This window comes from Thermobia domestica, chromosome 1 (assembly GCF_964235325.1).
Source record: "Thermobia domestica chromosome 1, izTheDome1.hap1.1, whole genome shotgun sequence".
Taxonomy (NCBI): domain Eukaryota; kingdom Metazoa; phylum Arthropoda; class Insecta; order Zygentoma; family Lepismatidae; genus Thermobia; species Thermobia domestica.
Genome location: NC_137454.1, coordinates 264,649,688 through 264,663,437, shown reverse-complemented (window position 1 = coordinate 264,663,437; position 13,750 = coordinate 264,649,688). Strand labels below are relative to the sequence as shown.

The following is a 13,750-nucleotide window of genomic DNA, read 5'->3' as shown; positions in this document are numbered from 1 at the left end:
TTTTCGTCATCGCATCCTTGCAGTATCAAACATGTTATTTCAAGGACAATTTTCTATTGCTCCTTTAACCTGTCATTTGGAACCGACAGTAGTTGACGGAATAATAAAAACAAAAAATTATGTTGAAAGAAAGTTCTGTTAGCATTTGATTCAACAGAAAAAGGAACGCATATATTGTAAAACTAGTTGAATATACACATTCTTCGCACAGGAGCTGTATTTAGAAGTCAAAACCTGTGGGAGTACCACTCAGCGACCACAAAAACTATGGATTTGATACTAATATCGGTCATTTTGAGCTATTTTTTACATGTCTCGGTATCCACTCCCCGCTGACTCCCGGCCCGCATACTTGCAAGTCATCGCTAATGGAAGTGTCACCAATTGATTTCAGCGACGGCGAAAACTATGGATTTGAGACTAATATTGGTAATTTTGGATTACTTTTATATGTCTTGGTATCTCACCCGCCCCCCCCCCCTCTGGTGACCCCCGGCCCGGAGCTGAATAGCGTGAATTTGGACGTTAATGCGACTGGAGTTTCACCATTGATTTCAGCGACCGCGAAAATATGAATTCGACACTAATAGCTCAAGTGGTAGAGTGTTGGCTTCACATTCGGTAGGTCGTGGCTTCGAATACCACTGCCTACCATCCTGACTGAGGTTTTCCAATGTTTCCCTCAGTCTTACCAGGCAAATACTAAAGAGGCTTTGGCCGATACCTTCCCAAATCCTTTTCATTGTTAATGTTGTTGGATATCCAATGTAAAATGGCCTCTGAGCTGTATCTGGTGATTGTTAAATAAATATCGGTCATTTTCTACTATTTTTACGTGTCCCGGTAAACGCCCCACTGAGACCCCCCTGGTTCGAATTTCGACAAAAACGTGTAACTCTGGTCTGGAGCCTGGACCAAGGTATTCGTGACTAAAATTTGGTAACTCTCGGTCAATTTGTCTGGTTCCCAGGCCGGTTCCTTTAACCGCCCCCCGAGACCCCACTGTTTCGAAATTTGAAAAAAAAAACGCTTCGTCTTGATCTGGGGTCTGGGCCAAGATACCCCTGACCAAAATTTGGTAACTCTCGGTCCACTCGTCTGGTCCCCAGGCCGCACACAGACAGACAGACAAACACACAAACAAACTCTTTATTTTATTTATATTAGAAGATAGTTTACAAGGCAGTATTCAGTATGTACTTTTTATAATAATTGAGGTAATAACGAAAGGAAAATTGTTAAATTTGAATAAACAGAAGAAGGACGTAAATATTGCAAAATTTTTTTCAATACTTTTTTTATTATTATTTTGCTCCAAAATTTCTTCATAACTTGTTATTAAAATACTTGCCAACATATCCTCATTTTATTGTCCTAACAAACCAATATATGTTGATAGTAAAGTACTTTAGATTGATCGAGCTCCTGGGCCTTCAGAATTTCATGTCACTCCCCCCCCCCTCCGTTACCAAATCCTGGCTAAACGAACCGATATATATTCCAGTAAAATAGTTTAGAGTGATCGAGCCCCTTTTGTGATGACCACAGTATTTCATGTCACGGACCCCCCCTTCACGAAATCCTGGCTACGTGCCTGGTACCAATTTTAGAATTAGAGAAGAGCTAGTGAAAAGAAATAAGTAACGAATAGACACATTCTCTATTGTCACAGCTGCAACATAAGATTACGTTTTGATTAAAATAGAACCTTCCGAAAGTGTTGCACTCCGATTTTCGTGAAATTTTGTAGGTAGAAAGTAGACCTAAAATGACCGAATATGGATCTTTTCTACGGAAAACCGGTTTAACGGGGCAAAAGCTCCTTTTGACATTTGTTCGAGCCGGCGCTGAAATCCACCGAAAGACATGAACAATTTGATTGAAAATTCATACACAAGTAATGGACATAAAATAAGAAAAGAACTTATTTCTTATTTGTCTGCGGAGAAACAGAGGAAAGGGCAAAAGTCCTCCGATTTGTTTCTAACTGGCCCTGAAAGTTACAGAAAGACATGAACAATTCAAATATTTCAGACACATTTATTCTGCAATGTGCATCATAGAACTTTCCGTAGGATCGCCTAGTCTGTGAATCAAACTGGAATATTGACGGATTTTGTGTATCTCACAAACACTGTTTTTTGTAGGCAGTCAAGTTATTTGTTGAACAAGATGTTATTACAATATTGTTACGAATTGCGAACCACATCATATTTGCTTGTTGCTTATTTACTTGTTGGAATATTGTCCTAGATATCTTATCAAGATAACCTTATGGAGATAATACACAAGATGGTGTCCAAAGTCATTTATTTGCAAGGAATTGTAAGTGGACATGTGTAAATGCACTCTTGATCTGTTGAATAAAACATTAAACTAAAGGAGGTCTCACGTTTTAATAACATAACGTACGTAGATGATATTGATCTAGAATATGACGTGAACAGCATGTAAAAGACAAAAATCAGAAGTATTTCCTGATATCTGTAGTAGAGCAGAAAAGCATTGATATGGTTCTTAATCCGGCAAATATTGCAAATATCCGGTCCATGTTTGTGACACTACAAGTAATGCAGCTTCCGGAATCACCAAATCACATCCCAGGAAAGACATATTGCAAGCATTCTTAAGAATTTAATTAAAGAGTACGTGAAAGATGGCAGTTCTTTTAATATTGTAAAAGAAACATATTTAACTGTTACTAAAGAAGATGGGAGGATAGAATCTTTCGCGGTAGAAGATGACAACCTGAAGTATTGTGTTGAAACCAACCCAAGTGGAAATGATGGGGATTCCGTCAATTTTGACTACAATGAGAGAGCAGTTACATATTGGAAAAGCGGTTAGAAGAGGGTGCTATCCCTACAATCTGTTCAGTTCAAGTATGGGAAAGTCACTTCACGTCAAAAACTGGACCGGTTAGAGAAAGAGATGGCAGCTGGAGGAATTCGGAGAGGTAAATGTCGCATGTATGTACTAGACAGTATGTACTAGAGATGTTCGAAGAAGCTATACAATCACGGTTTTCAGTGCATGATGTTGATCTGCGAAAATGGGCTCTACAGGCTAGTAGCAACCTTCACGTGACATTCTTTAAGGCATCGCAAATATGGTTGTTGAAATTTAAACGTCCACACAAAATCGTCTTTCGAAAAGTGACGAAATTGGTATCTACTATATATCCGGAAGGAGTTGCAGACAAGAGAATCATAAATGTTTTTGTTAACGAAGTGAAGCAACATATTCTCCAGTTTGGGGCAGATAATGTGTATAATTCCAAGCAAAGTGGGTTTTGTTGTCACCGTTATTTATAGTTTCAAAGGAACCAAAAGGCGAGTTCTGTCCCAGAGTTCACGAAAGTATTTTCCGCCCACATAATATTTATTTTTCCGTCTCAAAGTGAGAAAAACTCACAAAGGAACATTTTCGTACGTGGTTAGAGAACATTTATTTTCCTACAACACAAGGTAAAACAGTGCTGCTATTAGATTCCTGGAGTGAACATTGTAAAAAACTATACACACAGTTCAAACACAAAACAAAGATGTAACGCTTCTAACAGTATTGAAGTATGTTGAAGATTAACATGGAAACTTCAACCATTAGATATTTATTTTTTCGTTGATGGAAGAATCGTGATTCGCGTTTTTCGATGTAGTTATCTTACAGTGACACGATATTAATTTGCATTTAGGAGGTAATATAAAATTACAATAACTGATTCGCAATAAGTTTTCATCTTCAAGATGTAGAGACATCTTCGCGTATCCGGGTGATCACATTGGGTTTACAACAGAAAGAACTGAACGATTTCAGACGCCTGTAGAGTATTGCTTTGACACGAATGCAGCTCTGACGTGTGATATTTGTGGACAGGTAGCAAAAATTCCTTGTACGTGATACGAAAATGAATTGTTTACAACACTTCTTTGTTGACTATTACTGTGAAGATTATGTTATCAAACGAAGTGTGAATTAAAGCCTTCTAACAAAAATAATGTGCATATATTAATAGCATCCTCGTCTTTAATTTTACTAATTATGAATCAATGTGACACACTTCGATATTTCAAAATCTTCTATTAATTAATATAGTAAGTTTCTATCTTCAGTTCAGCAGACAGTTTATAACACTTCTTTATTGACTTATATGACTTAGTTTATATGACTTTTAATAACAACATGTAACGAACTCTTATATGATGTCGTTCCATTTAAGATATTTTAAATTAATCTACTGATGGAGTCTAGAAAATCTTTACTTTATTGTATTAAGTACTATATAGTGTTTCTTTTAACAAATTTTGCTAAATATATTTCGTGATTAGTAATTGGAAAAAAATATGGATCGAATTGGTGTCTTGTCATGATATAGAGGTGAGATACTACATTTTGGTGCTTTCGGAAAAGAAGAGGGAGAATAAGGAGAATTGTTTTCACTTTTTCCATTTTTTTGAATGTTCTAGAATTGTGTGATTGTTGCCAATCAGAATTTTGAACCAAATCACACTTAGTATGGACCACTTCGTTGTTGTCTTCTTCTTCTCGCTCGAAAAGAACGCAGGAGGTAGAGTGTATTACAGGGACGGCGCCAGGAACGCTTGATGGGGTGGGCGGAAAGAGGCGGACCTAGTTGCTGGGTGGGCGGACAATGAAAATGAAAACTGGGCAATGTAGACATTTTTGACAATAATTAAGTTTCAATTTTTATAGTCTTTAGTTAGCTAAGGCTTAGACCGAAATCGGGGAGGAACAAGGATGTGGAAAACAGCTGTCTTGGCCTTATAGAAGGTACAATTCCAGCATTCGCCTGGTGGGACTGAAGAAATGCAGGACTTAGGATGGGCTGCGGGAGTTCGTGGCTATAGGCTCGACCTACACAATTCCGCCTGCCGGCCTACCTCTACTTCGTTTTTTTTTTTTAAGCAATAATAACGGTGTGTACTGTGTAGTCGATGAAGTTCAAGACAGCTTTAACTCCTCTCCCTTGAAGAATGCACATGAATGCATAGAAATAAAAGAAGGTTCCAACAACACAGACTAACAGATAATACTCTACTTTTCGTTAATAACATAAAATACACAAGTAGGTAAAGTAAACCAAGGATAAAATAGGCTACTGCAAACATCTTTGAAGGATTTATTACAAGAAAGCAAGAGACAAAAAATATAAATCAGTATCTTCAGAAGCAATGCTGTCGTCTTCGCTCTCTCCAGCATCTAGTTCATTTTCACTTTCTTCGAAATCGAACACTTAAAATTGTGAATCCTGGTTGTCACATGTATTTGTATTTTTCTCTTTTTCTCTATTGAAGAAGGAATATCACTAACGTCAACGGATTGAAAATCGCGTTTCTTTGAACACGAGGAAGACACTGAGCCTGAGAAGAGATCCCTGATAAGTTTTTTCGACATAGTTGAACAAGCACCGACCTCCGAAACATCTGAACGTAACAGAGATCAACTCAACAATTCTGTAATAAGGGTTTATACAAATCTGTTTAATGCCACACGGATAAGACATGTGGTAATGGGTACATTGCTGTAAACAATTGTAAGTTGCAACCCTTTTACAAGAAGCTATCGCGCCGACACAAAGCACTATTCCCCTCCCCCTTTCTGAAATGAGACAATAGACAATACTGGCCACCTGTCCATTATTTAGTCGGCTTTTTAAAAAGTACTTCTATTTTTTTTTTCAGTGCAGCACATACAAACACTGGCGTTTCAATAGCACGATTCTGTGTGTGTGTGTGTGTTAAACTTTAATTCATTAATCACGACTTTTGTCATCATTATATTACTACAAGTATCTGTCTTAAAATCATTTTTCATTGCAGAGTTCAACAGAGTCATAGAACCTATTACATTTCAATCGAAAGTAATACCTATTGCTTTCGAAGTACAGGATGTCACCTTCAGTGCCGGATTTACGTGTAAGCTTGGGGGCCCAAAAAAACAAATTTAAAGAAAAATGGCTGTAATGTTATTTCCAAATAATAAGAAAAAGCAAGTAAGATAAAACGCACATACAACAACGGTGTTCTGTACTATTATGTATTAAGCTCTCATGAAGCAAGTAATAGGGCCCAGTTTTCCAAACCGCCGGCAATGGGATTTCTGTTGCCCAGCCCCGCTTATAATGGAGCCCTCGTTTCCCAGCTCCACTTGTAATGGGGATCTTGTTTCAGAGCCCCATTTGCAATCGGGACCCTGTTTTACAGCCATTACACTTGGCTATTTTAATAAGACTTCACAGCATAAGTGATACAGTATCTTATATGCGGATAGAACTCTAGTACTACCCTTTCACGTACTATTTGGAATTCGACAAGAAATTGAGTCTGGTAAGAGTGGATGCATAGGAAGAAGACATGAAACAACAAGCTGGCAAAATAATAGTAAAATATATTGGAATTACAGCTCTAAGCGGCAATGTGCAGATGTATTCATAGTGCTGTATAGAGTTGAGTTGATTTTGAGTTTAACGTCCCTTTCAGCAGCGAGACTATATGAGCGGGACCTACTGATTAACGTGGAATCCGAACCACATGAGCTCCCTCCGGGAATCGAACCCGGGTCTCCTACTCGAAAAGTACGTACGTAAACCGCTTAGCCACGGAGGAGCTCATATAGTGGTCTATAGAGTGCAATAATGGATCACTAAAGGCAGGGGAAGATCCAGGGGGCGATCGCTCCCCAGAATTGAATTTTTTTATTTTAAAAATAAAGACTATCCTAAGAATTTTCACCTTTGTATTATAATGTAAAATAAAACCTATTGACTTCGAGCGACTGCCTCCCCAAACATTCAGAATGGATCCGTCCCTGACTAAAGGAAAGAATAGAAGCACGAATCATAGAGATTTCATCCATTCGTTATAGGCATATGAGTCGTTCGTTTGTATATATTAACAGTATTTTATGTATTGTTACGTTCAGAACTGCCCGAATTTACCTTGTGTAAGTTAGTATGCAGCAGGCTGAATGCAATAGGTTATCGGCACTAGTTACTACATAGCAAGGCAAGGTGCCAACATCTTTTCACGTCGCAGTAAAAAGATGCTACCTACATTTATAGGACTAATAATAATTTCATTGCAACAGTTAGGTTTTTTCAGACCGAGACGTATCTAACCAGGAGTCGGAGAGGCCTAAGCCCCCAGTTTTTTGAGTGACAAAAATAATTGATGGCATTACTTACATATTTTTGAAAGTTTATAGCAAACTCACGATATATCTATCATAATCTGGGTTTTAGTTGCCCCTCCTCCAGTTTTAACCTTCTAGGTTCGCCTCTGCTTCCAGCGCATTTGTGTTCGTATTACACCTTGTGTAATCTTCGAGAGTTGCATTCCATTTTGATTTACTCTAGTAACCTGACCTGGAAAAAGCTCACACGATTAGTTGAGCTTCAGGCTGTAATTACCAACCCTGGATGATATTCAGATTGTATTTACTTACATCGGATCCCTGGAAACGTTTCAAACTTTACCCAACTGTATAGAAACAACTTGAAATGAGAAATGATGCGGCCTCCACATATTGTAGAAGCATGGCCTGGAGCGTTGATCATAGTTGGTGCAAAAAGAAAACATAGAAGATCGGCAAGGGGCTTTATTGGGACCAAATTAAACTACCGCTAATTTTACAAATTTTACAGTTTTTCTGTAGTGTATTCAAAACAGTAAGTTAAGATAACGAAATATATTCGCGAACGTATTTAGATATGTACACCGTATTAGGTCCATAAATTACCATATAACATATATTCCAATAAAAAAGGCGACATTTTGTAGCTGGAAAAGAAAGCTAGAAATACAAATGGCCTCATTATCTTAAATAGCTTAGGGCCCCATCAAACCTAAATCCGGCACTGGTCACCTTCATTATCCCACAGAGCACATCACAGCCAGTGGACGTACATATTAAATCCAGAACGTCCAGTTTTAGTACATTGACTTATGCGTAACATCCAGTGGTTGTCCATATTACGTTCGGCAATGGATATCCATATTCTGAACTTGAGTGGACGGTCCATTGGATGTCCATATTACGTTCAGAAGTGAATATCCATTTTCTGGACTTCAGTGGATGGTCCATTGGATGTCAATATTTAATCCACAAATGAAACGTCCACGGACCTACATTATTTGGATAAAAAAGGGACGAACGGAAAACAACATTCAATTGTTAGTGACGGCGCATGCGCAGATCCTTGCACAGTGCACTCTCAGCCGGTTTGAATTAAATGGTTGATTAAGGTTGTTGAATTTAAGTAATTTATTTACGAAGACTTTTTGTGTTGGAGTGAAACAGAAAGATAGAATAGGAACTGCGAAAAAGGTAAGATATGATGAGTGATTTGTTTATATAGATTTATTCCGGTGCACCATTTATTATACAACTGAAAGTTTTGTGTATGTGTACAAAAGTAAGTCATTATCAATTATAAAGCAATTTTTAATTAAGAAGGAACAATACAGGACGTGGATAACTTCGCTATTACGTCGACATGCCATTTCAAATCTTATATTCGGGTGTATTATAATAGGCTGGGGTAACGTAGATGGGCACATGGGAATTGGTAATGTATATATATATATATATATATATATATATATATATATATATCAGTGAATTCGGATGGTGAAGGGTGTAATAACACCCTCATATAAGATACTAGTGAGGTTCGTTCCTTGTGTACCAAAGCTCAGGTCTCAATTCGACATTACTCGAGAAGACGGTTCAACCAAATTTTGACAGATTTCTTACATTCCCAGGTTATATTAGAGTTTTGTATTTCTTTTAGCCCAGCATGCACAAAATGAGGAGCTCCATTACTACTTGCAGATTGACTTCAGGAGAGCTCAGTATGGGTTACTACTGTATCGCGGGACCAATTTTAGAAAATTTACCAGAGAAATTGGAGGGTTTCTTTTGGTTCGTGAGTAAAAGTAAGTTGAGGGTGATAGTTACCAAAATACTTGTCGTTAGTTATTTTTGATATTGTAAGCTACACTATATATATGGGGGGCGGAAGGGGAAGGTTCTAGATTACTGGTCCCCCATGCAGATTAGTAGCTGGGTATGTTTCTTTCTGTACTAAAGAGTATACATTTAACTTATACAGTATTGCCGAGCGAGCGTTAGCGAGTGAAGGCGGGTCAGAGCCCCGCAGGGCACGTTGTTTTCTGTCTTTATTACTGCTCAATGGGAAGAGGGGCCAGTACTCTAGAACCTTGTCGGGCGGAAGGGACTATTTGGCGGTATATTTGTTATGAATTTTGGGAAAGGCAGTGCGTAAATGACAAGGTTGTGTCATATCGTGATTGAGTTTTATGAAGTTATACAAAAATGAGTGTCAGTTGTCGAAATTGTGTGAAAGGCAAGGTCTACTAAACAGGCAAAAAGTTTATTGTGAATAGTGTAAACAAATTGAAGCTACAGAAAAGAAGAGGAACATTTAACCAAACCTAATCGAGTATAATCTAATTTAGTACATTTTGGTACTTTTTTGGATTGCATGTAGTACCTCCCCCAAAGCTGTGCAACACATAAGGCGTGCATTTTATGAAATGAACTGTTAGATGAAATTGTTTTCCCACCATCCTCGTTTATGCGTATACTCATCGCCGCTGACGCGCCTGCTCCCTACGGACGCTGTTTCTGCTCTCCTGTTTTGACTCGGTTAGATGGCATTCGTGCTTTTTACTGGCCACGTACCACAAATTAGTCAGTGTTTTATGGACTAGCTTTTATGCCATACGTTCACATCGTATTTCGAACATTAATCATTATCAAGTGAGCCAGGGCCGATATCTAGTATTTTGGGTGAGAAACTTTATAATTTTCCTTTCTTATTTTCGTATTCTGGCAATACAGCAGTAATACCATAAGTATAAATACATTGCGGATGTGAGCTCCTCCGTGGCTAAGCAGTTGGCGTGCGAGACCCGAGTTCGATTACCGGCGAGAGCTCAGGTGGTTCGGATTCCACGTTAATCAGTAAGTTTACGTCTTATATAGCCTTACTGATGAACGGGACGTTAAACTCAACAGCAACGACATTGCGGATACCGGTTCTGAAAGACTGGCCTGAGCCTAATAAAAAAAAATACGTGTGTGTGGCATAAAGCCTACAATGCATGATGATGTACCAACTTGTGCTAGGTGACCAATAAAAAGCACGAATGCTATATTCCCTAGGTTAGGCCTAGTTTGTTTCAGAGTATAATGAGAGTTCTTGAACATTTTACACTTTTAGTTATCGCTTAAAAGCTCTTCTCGCATCATTTCTCGTCTGCTCAGAGGAATAGGGTGAACATGTATTCGCCAAGCAGTGCTTAGTCTCTACCGAAGTTGCATACAGCACAACCCAGTAGAGATGCAAAAAAGCCGGCTTTTTTGAATCGATGGTTTTTTGCACATAAAAAGCCGGCTTTTTTGGGAAAAAAACGAGAATTTTGGAAATTTTGGCTTTTTTCATTTTCATGATTTTTCTGTTTAAATAGCTTTCTTATAGTATACTCTAAAGTTAAGTAAAATTCCATGACCTGAATGCCATATTTCGCTCTGGAATTCACCATCATGATGGATGGAGCACATGGTTTATGAATTAAACTAAAAATAAAATACGTAGTATTTGAGGGCAATTTTAGAAGCTATTTAACTTGATTTTAACTTCTGAATTATCGACATTTTTTCTTCTCTAGATCATCTAGTACTCTAGCTTCTAGCAAATAATTAAACTTATGTTTCTTAATATATCTGTCAGAGCGAACGTTTTTCAATATATTCGTAAAAGCGTACATCTACATTTCCGTTATACTGTAGCTGTGCAATAATTTAACAATAATCTTTTTGACACAAGCTTGAATACCATTTGATAGAAATAATCAGTATCGGATTTAGAAAAATATTTGGGAGGGTTTTTTCTGAATAATGTTTGTTTTTTCTATAAATTCCTAACTTTTATTTAAGAGGAGCTTAAGTTTATGAGTACAGGCATAACAAATATTTCGTTTCATTTGTATGTTTAGCTATAATCTTCCTGATACAACCTTGAAGACCATTTTATACTGATAATCAGTGGCGGATTTAGAAAAGTATTTTGGGAGGGGCTTTTCTTATTAATGCTTAGTTTTTCTAATAATTCCTCATTTTTTATTTGAGGACAGCTTGAAGTTTATGAATAATGGCAAAACTAATATTTAGTTTGTTTTAGAAATTCCGTAATTTCGGGGTAGAGGCTTCAATCCGAAAGATATCCCCACCCTAACTCTCTTCGCAAATCCATCACTGCTGGTAATTAGTAATAACAAATATTTAAAAACGATTAGGAAGGAAGTCGGCAAGGACTCACAATACTCGCACTATCTCTACATTCACAGATGGAATTAAGAAAAACTTTTGTCAAAATGGTCCAATGCGGGGTGGAATCCCAGACTTCACGATAGAAGTGCGAAAGCTAACCACTCACTCATGTTTGTTGTGCAGTTGTGCTTAACTTAAATGTATTCTCTCTCTCTCTCTCTCTCTCTCTCTCTCTCTCTCTTTCTCTCTAGGACAAAAGCTCTCCATTGACTACTGTCCTTATCCAGGTTTGGGTACAAAACCTCGCCTATCCAAAACCCGCGGGCAAAAATCTCGTCGGCCAAAACCTCGCGTCCCAAAATCTCGCCTGGCCAAAACCTAGCGGTTCTGATCTCGGGAAACAGAATCTCACCTGGTCTAAACTACGCAGGACGTAATCTCGCCTGGAGGAAATGTCGTCAGTATGAAACGTCGTCACGACGATTTCTTCGATATTGAATGTTCTATTGCTGTTTGTATATATTTTGCAATAACATATAATTGCATTTTAAATAATGAGAAGGAAAATTCTAACGCGTGCTTTGAAAATCTATCCTATATAGAAATGAAAATGACTATTTTTTGACATCATATCTCTTGAGCCACTCGACCGATCTCGATGAAATTTTCAATATAGATGACGTTTGTGCCTGGGATGTATTTTAAAATTTCATTTTGGCGGCACAACGAAGTCGAGGGTGATACATTTAAATATAAATAAAACTTAATATCTCTTGAACCACGAGACCAATCTTGATCTAATTTGGCACACAAATTAAGTTAAAACCTGGGATGGCTTTTATCATTCCACTTTGACGGGAAGAGGGAGGGGAAGGTGGAGACATATAGAAATACATAAAAATGAAAGTGGCTGCGTTTGTGACCTAATAACTCTTGAACCACTCGATTGGTCTCGATCAAATTTGCAACATATATGGGGTTTGAACCTGGGATGGTTTTTACTTCACTTTGACGCTGACCTTAGGAAATTCTAACAAAATCTAAGAATATTTATGAAAGTATGAAATAATATCTGAATTTTTACATCCCTCGATTATGTTTTGTAGGTTAAAGCAGACGTAGATGATCAGGATGAAGGAAATGTTGGAACGAAGACAGTAGGAGGAAACGGGAATAACCCAAGAAAGCCCACGCTCACGATATTTTGTATCTTCTTCTTTTTATTATTATTATTATTATTAGTAATAATAATAATAATAATAATAATAATAATAATAATAATAATAATAATAATAATAATGAATTGCATATTAACAAACTCATTGGGTAAATTTTAAGGAAAGGTTTCATTCCGCGAGATTTGGTCCGCGAGGTTTTGAGCAGGCGAGATTTTGGGTGGCGTGGTTTTGGTAACGCGAGATTTTGGGCGGCGAGTTTTTGGCCCGGCGAGATTTTGTCCCGCGATGTTTTGGGCAGCGAGGTTTTGGCTCGCGAGATTTTGGGCGGCGAGGTTTCGGCCGCAAGATTTTGTCCGTATCCTCTTTATCCAATTCAATCCAGTTTCTACTCTGTATTCCTATTTCTGCTAGATCCATCTTAATATTGTCCTTCCACCTGGGCCTAGGTTTTCCTAATGGACGTTTCCCGATTGGATTTCCAGTTAAAACTTTGAAAGCGTTCCTACTTTCTTCCATTCTGGCTACATGACCTGTCCACCTGAGTCTCCTAGACTTGATGACTCTAACGCTGTTTGGTAAACCGTATAAATTATGTATTTGCTCCTTATGAAGTTTCCGCCATTCCCCTTCCTCTTGGGTCCAAATATTCGTCCCAGAATTTTATTCTCAAATAATTTCAGTCTGCGTTCTTCCCTCAGCGTAAGCGACCATGTTTCACAACCATAAAGCATAATAGGCATGATTATTATTTTATATATTTTAAGCTTTAAATTCCTTGACAGAATTCGCGGCGAAAAGATATTTGGAACTGAGTAATAACATTGAATTTTCTGATTTCAGTCGACATTTAATTTCTTTGTGGGTATGATTTGGTCTGGTAATACTGATCCAAGATATTTGAAAGTATCCACTGTGTCGAAAGTATTAATTGATATTTTAACGCATTCATAATTTGTCGTAACTTCCTTGTATTTAGATTTCTCTGCATTTACTCATGTCCCTGCAAGCGTTTAATAAGGTCTCTGCATTTCTTTCGATTGTTCTTCTATGAGATTTAGATCATCAGCATACACCATAACCGGGTGAATACCAGTCAACTCTAGGCCCTGAGTAGTATGGGCTGTACTTCAGGAAACTTTTTGGTCCCTGGGTCCCTGCCTCAGGACCCATGGTCCCTGGCCGGGGTCAATGACCTAGGGGTACCTAGGACCACCCCCTAAAATTTGGCAGGGGTACATAGGACCACCCCCCAGGAC

General features: G+C 38.0%; 1 protein-coding gene across 6 annotated transcripts in view; it reads left to right on the top strand.

The window, feature by feature from the left end:
• Positions 1-13,750, top strand: part of LOC145660824 (DNA polymerase beta-like) — a 550,409-nt gene that overhangs the window by 155,773 nt on the left and 380,886 nt on the right. The window lies entirely within an intron of this gene.